The sequence below is a fragment of the Natrix helvetica genome (genome assembly GCF_964273705.1).
Source record: "Natrix helvetica genome assembly, chromosome: Z".
In the NCBI taxonomy this organism is placed as follows: domain Eukaryota; kingdom Metazoa; phylum Chordata; class Lepidosauria; order Squamata; family Natricidae; genus Natrix; species Natrix helvetica.
Window position 1 is genome coordinate 57,845,112 of NC_138554.1, and position 6,362 is coordinate 57,851,473.

Genomic DNA, 6,362 nt, shown 5'->3' on the forward strand with positions numbered 1-6,362 from the left:
ATGAACGTGACCTTTGCTGATTTGCTTGGAATAAATAAAGGTGATGATTGTTGAATTTTGTGTTTGTATTTTTTCATTGTTAAATATCTGATTCTCTCTTCTTGAAAGCAACTACCGCTCCGTGCCTGTTCAGGAAAAGCTTTAACCCATTAATTGAGGTTGTGAGGGCTTTCTAGCTTAATGTAAAATTTCAGTGTAATAATGACCACTCTTTCTTGGGCAAAGTACTAGTGATTAAGCCAATTGCACAATTGGAGCATACTGATTTTCTAAATATATTTCAGTCTGAGTTCTGATCTGGTAATGAAAGCAAAGAATTTGCTTGATGGATGAGCTTTACTGGAGATGGACAGAGGAATGGGGTGTATGATATTGGCTGGATATTCCAATGTTTTTGATATCACTGATGATTCTTTGGGCTGCAACCATGGATTCAGAACTGGAGGCACTATTATGCAGAAGCTCCACTCTTATCTAGGAGAAACATTCCCAAGAGCAGTTTTGGTGGACTGCAGGTTTACCTTCTTATGGAGTACCTCAAGGTAACACCTTGGAACTCCATGGAAGAGGAAGACAAAACACCAAATGACAAGTATGCGACCAAAACTCTGCTCCTTTGTTTTTGTGTGAGACGACAACACATGTACAAAAAGTGGAGTTGATCTGTGTTCCAGTCCCAATTATGGTTTAGGCAAGGAAAACTTAATGCACAGGTATAGAATAGGTAGTAACTAGTTAGCAGCAATAACTGTGAGAGGAATCTAGGAGTCCTTTAAAATAAGTACAACGCAATAGCAGAGTTGGAAGGGACCTTGGAGGTCTTCTAGTCCAACTCCCTGCCTAGGCAGGAAGCCCTATCCCGATCCAGACAAATGGCTATCCAACATCTTCTTAAAGACTTCCAGTGTTGGGGAATTCACAACTTCTGGAGGCAAGCTGTTCCACTGATTAATTGTTCTAACTGTCAGGAAATTTCTCCTAATGGAGAACAAGTTAAGTATGAGGTAACAGTGTGCTGTTGTGCAGAGAAAAGCAACAAAGATGATTAGAAGGCATATGATGAAAGGCTGCAGGAACTGGATATGTCTAAAGGTAAAGGTAAAGTTTCCCCTCACACATATGTGCAAGTCATTCCCAACTCTAGGGGGCAGTGCTCATCTCTGTTTCAAAATTGAAGAGCCAGTGCTGTCCGTGGTCATGTGGCCGGCATGTCCAAACACCAAAGGCACATAGAGCGCTGTTAACTTCCCACCCAAGTGGTCCCTATTTTTCTACTTGCATTTTTACATGCTTTTGAACTGCTAGGTTGGCAGAAGCTGGGACAAGTAACGGGAACTTACTCTATTACGTGATGCTAGGGATTCGAACCACCAAACTGCTGACCTTTCTGATCGACAAGTTCAGTGTCTTAGCCACTGAGCCCTTGGTTATGTCTAGTCTGACGAAAAGAAAGACTGGGTGTGACATGATAGCAATCTACTAATATTTGAGGAGCTGTCACAGAGAAGAGAGGGTCAACCTATCCTCCAAAGTGGGCAGCTTGGCATCGTCCAGGTGGTGCGGTCAACTCACCACTGCCAGCTCATCATTGCCAAACTGCATCTGCAACTCACTGCTGCCAATTCATGCAGGATCGCCAACTCGCTGCAGGGACAACTCTCCACAGGCAGCCAGAGAGAGAGCTGTGCAAGTGGGTGAGTGGGTGGCAGTGCAGAGGAGTGGTGGTCACCAGGGGCTTTCATACCCCCTGTTACTGCAGCTCTGGGAGTTCTGAGAGCTTGGCATGGCAGGCAAATGAGATGTGAAAATGGGATGCACTTGGCTGCCACTGTCTTGCTGCCACCCACCCCACCCACCACTGCCATCACCAAATGGCCCAACACTGCTGCTGCCACTGTAAAGTCTGAACTTTGAAAGGCCTAGAACAGGGGTGCTGAACTCAATTTCATTGAGGGCCAAATCAGCATTATGGTCACCTTCAAAGGGTCAGGTGGGCATGGCTGTATGGTCATGTGACCACCCTGACTGGGTGGGCATGGGCAACTTGACATTGCTTACGTTTTGGGGCAGTTGTGATGGGCCAGACAAGGCTGGGACGGGTGATACTTCCAACATGGCTGGAACAGCTATTTACAGAAGGGTTGGCATAGCCATAAAAGAAATGGCTCAGAGGCAGGATGCAAGCTTGGCAATCTGTCTGATTTTTTAATTGCCTTTCTGGGAGCATGTGAGCTTTCCTTAAATCTAGATGATTTCCTTAGGGTATCTTGTGAGGTAAGTGAGGCCAGCTGGTATTTAAATGGTGCAAATGGATATAATGATGATTTCTCCTGGGTGGGAAACTGTGCTTTGTCAGTTCACTGAGCACAGGAGTCTCTTGTCTATGGAGATTCTTCAGTCATCCAGGTCATGGTTGTCCCAAAGGGGCTTTTTTTAAAAAGGTGCTTTGGTTTCCAGAAAGTCCAGTTGCTTCTTGAAAAAGCACCTTTGGGATAGGAGTTTCTTGCATTGTTTCTGATTGGCCAAGGCTCATGATTGCTCACTGATAATAAGGCTTCTGCTGTTGTCACTGTCCCCACGAGACAAAGCAAGGCGGGACCAGGCAAGGCCAGGCATGCCAAGGCGAACCAAGGTGTGGTGAGAGGCCAGGCAAGGAGAGGAGAGGCATGACAAGGCATGGCTGGGAGGGGTGGGGTGAGGTGTGTCAGGGCAAGGTGAGGCTGGGTGGGTCAAGGCAGGACAGAGCAAATGAGCTGCGCATGCCTAGTGGGAGCACCCCGCTGGGCCAAGCTGAGGCAGTGGGGGCCGGTACCTCGCGGTTTCCAGGCTGGCCTCATGGCCAGATCTAATGGGCTGGATTTGGCCCAGGGACCTTGAGTTTGACACCCCTGGCCTAGAGCTTTGGTCAGCAGCAGCAGCTGCAGGGGGTGTGAAAATGGGAAGCCCCTAGCTGCTGCTGCCTCTCTGTGCTCTGCCCTCCTACTCACTTGTTGGCCTACCCTGCTTTACCTCCTGTGCTCAATTGCAAGTTATCTCCATGACGAGTTGGCTGTGTGTAGTTGTTCTGAGTTGACTTAATGGTAGTGAGCCAGCAGAAGCCACTTGATGGTGACGAGCTCACAATGGTGAACTGGCTGCACCAAGTTGGTTGTCCCTAATTGTCCCATTCTGTCTCCAAAGGCACTTGAAGGCAAGACAAAGAATTAAATGATGGAAACTTATTAAGGAGCAAATTTCCTGTCAATGAGAACAAATAACCAGTGGAATGACTTGTCTTCAGAAGCTGTGGATTCTCCATCTCTGGAGGCTTTTTGTTTTCTGTAATTTCTACACTTTTTTCATCTTTCTTTAATTTCCCCCCCTTTTTTATTCTAAATATTAACTTTTGTTAGTTGTTATTCTGCATTAAAAAATTCTAATAAATTTTTATTATTTATAAAAAAAAAGTTTTAAAGAGAGTGGAGAGCGAAAAATTGCCTAATGCTATCTCAGTCTTGTTGTATCTCAGGATGAGTTTATCTAACCCAGGGAGGTTATTTTTCTGTTCTCAGTTGTATGATATAACACTATCTGATATGAATAGGCCTCTCTTGCTTCTTGTTAATGGCAACCTGCACAAGCTACAAGACAGGAGGAAGAGCCGCTACCAAAGGCAATGGTTGAATAAGCGGGGCTTGAACCTGTTCCAAGAAACTAGAGAAAACATCCCAGAAAGGGAAAGAAAGAAATAAAGGGAAGGAAGAGGGAAGTACATTTGATCTCGCAAGATTCTCTTAAGAATAGTTGCTGCCATAAAATTAGTGCTGACTTATATGGCCTTGGGGCTTTTTAATCTTGCTTCCTCAAAAGGCTGACACAACTTGATCAGGCTTTCATTAGCTCTAACTCTTTTGTAACCTTCTTTTACATTTTGTCACATGCTCTGTTACGGACAGGTCTCTTAATTATTAATGTATCTTTTTCTTGACCTTATTTTTCTTTTACTTTCCAAACAGGGTAGTGAATAACGAGGTTATGACATCAGAAATTTAGAACAAACGGGATTAGACTGAGTACCTATCGTAACTTCAAACTGTCTCCTGAATTTTGTACTGTAACTAAAAACCATATGTAGTTGCTCTGAGGCAGTCTTCCTGACACAGAAACATTCAGATAAATTGGGATAAGTTCCAGAGTTTCCAGCCTGACTGCTATAATCATTATCAGTAATCAATTAACTACCTTAGTCACCATAGCAATTCTTATCATGTGTATATAAGAATGCAGTAGTCCAATGTTCAAAGGAAATGTTATGGCCTGAGCAGTATTTCTTCTCCTATTGAATATCTAGGTATTATGCGTTTTATAACTGTTCCTCAGAGAGAGCAAAGAGGCAAAAGCAATAACTGTGTTTCACACTGAAAAAGCAGATGTATCTAGAAATGACTGCAGCAGATCAGACGTGATGCCTCATAGTGTATTCGCTAGGCACACCCTATTTGCTGGCAACCTCAGCTTGTTTATCAGCTAATGGTTATCATTATGTTTTATGACGCAACTTGAGATGCAGAACAGAGCTAAATATAGTACTGTATCTGAGGTGTAGAAATTAGGGTTCAGAGTATGCAGTTTTATTGCTGTTATTGAAGATAAGCAAGGCAATCTTCCTGAATTTTCATCCAAGGTTGTCATCCATGCATGACATGACATGAGCTCAGTCTTCAGGGTACAAATGGTTGAATAGTTTTCAGATCTAAATCTTTTGACCCATACCAAAAGCATGCCTAATCCAGAGCCCTTATTTCATTTATGAGATTTAGAGGCAGGCCAACTCTAAAACTACTCTGTGGAGGTTATACAAACATATCCCTTATAACAGAAAATGTAAACATCAAGCTCAGTGCCTCCAAGTCTAGGAGAACAATCAATTTTTTAAAGACTCCTGGAAGGCCACCAGAGTGGGAGGCAGGTGGATTTTTCATAGAGGGAGAAATCATTCCAAAGTCAGGTGCCACATAGAGAGTTTGATTGATGTGGCAGAAGTATACCACTTCTGCTCAATCTTATTAGAGATATAGAAACTATGGCTCATAACACAATGTCCCCAACTCCCCAACCCTTCACTGGTCCAGAAAGATACAACAATCAATGGTAACATAAGCCTCTGGGAGATGAAAGAGCATACGGATGACTAACTACCCTCTGGTTCCACCCAAGGTCATCAAGTATGACTAATACAATCTCTATATGCATTCCTGGCGTGAATCCTGACAGAAATGGGTCCAGATGATCAGCTTCCTTAGGATCCTCTGCAATTAATATTAGACCACCTTCTCAATAACCTGAAGAGGAAGTTTGGAGATAGGTTGATAGTCAGGTACATGGATGACTTCCAAAATAATCAGGTTCAGGGATGGCTTCTTGAGAATAGGGCGACCACTACCATTTTCAGAGCCAAAGAAATCAAGTGACTCCAAAGGAAGCTAATAAGACTACATTAATCTACTGACAGGTCACCTTATGGGCAACCTAACAACCTAGGAGGGGCCTGAGTCTAAAAGCCGGCAGACAAACTTGCAGTTTGGAAAACCCTGTCCTCCTCTAAGGAACCACAGATTCAAATTCATTCCCTGACCTTTCTGACTGTGAGATATATTAATGTTGCTCAACCTTAGCAATTTTAAGATGGGTTCAGTTCAAGTCTCAGAATTCCCCTATCAGTATTCACGCCTGGAGAATTCTGGGAGTTCAAGTCCATTTATCTTAAGATTGCCATGATTGGGAGACACTCAATTAAGCAGTGGAACAGTCTGCTTCCAAAAATCAGAGATGGTCCATCGTTTTTAAGGAAAGTTGGACAATTATTTGTCTAGGATACCATGAGAATTGTTATATTGGACAGGGTCCCTTCCAATCCTGGGATTTCATAAATCTACAATGGTTCTCTAGTTGTATCTTCTTGTGCTTGTTTTCCAGTGTTCCATAGTGAATAAAGGCACACCCTGGGATTCTTGTGCAAGAAGAGATTATATAGGGTTAATGTGATCCAAAGTCCCTGCCACCTGTCCATTCCAGACTGTATCTACATCATTGGCTGAATTACGCAGCAGATTCTCATTTTTCCAGAGATTTGAATTCATTCTTTGTCCTGATTTTTGTGTGTGTGGCATTGACCAAGTTCTTCATTCTCCTGTAGTAGATATGAATAATTGAAGAGGGGAGAGTAAACTCTGTGATATAAATGCATTTATTATATTTCATTTTTTTCACATAGGAATAAATCCTGTGTAACAGCAAAGCCATCTGCCTTGCTGTGCACATCAGCTTCGAAGAATGGCCTCTAGTCTTTAATTCTTACTCCGTTGTGATTTTTAGTTCTGTAG